The 296-nt window shown below is 27.7% G+C and overlaps 1 protein-coding gene across 1 annotated transcript in view; it reads left to right on the top strand.

The window, feature by feature from the left end:
* The window catches only part of LOC119585340 (gonadotropin-releasing hormone receptor-like), a 107,275-nt gene that overhangs the window by 78,095 nt on the left and 28,884 nt on the right, over positions 1–296 (top strand). The window lies entirely within an intron of this gene.

Here is a 296-nt window from a genome sequence, read left to right as displayed (position 1 = left end):
TGTCCTTTCTTCTGTGTTCGTAATTTTCCCTTTCTAGATTTTGAGAGAGGGATTTGTTAGTTTTTTGTTATTTGTTTGTTTGTTCAATTTTTAATGTTCTTTTTTATCTATTTTATTTATTATTCATATCTATTGTTCCTTTATTTACTCCGTACTCTTCTTTGCTATTTCTTTGCTTTATATTTTTTTTCTTGTTCATTTACTTATTCAAGGTTATTCTTTTCGTTTCTGTCTGTTTCTTTTCTCTCTCTCTTTCTTTTTCTTTCTTTCAATATTCCCCCCACTCTCTCCTAATA

This window comes from Penaeus monodon, chromosome 19, assembly GCF_015228065.2.
Source record: "Penaeus monodon isolate SGIC_2016 chromosome 19, NSTDA_Pmon_1, whole genome shotgun sequence".
Classification (NCBI taxonomy): Eukaryota; Metazoa; Arthropoda; class Malacostraca; order Decapoda; family Penaeidae; genus Penaeus; species Penaeus monodon.
The sequence above is the reverse complement of the archived record's forward strand: the minus strand, read 5'-3'. Positions and strand labels throughout refer to the sequence as shown.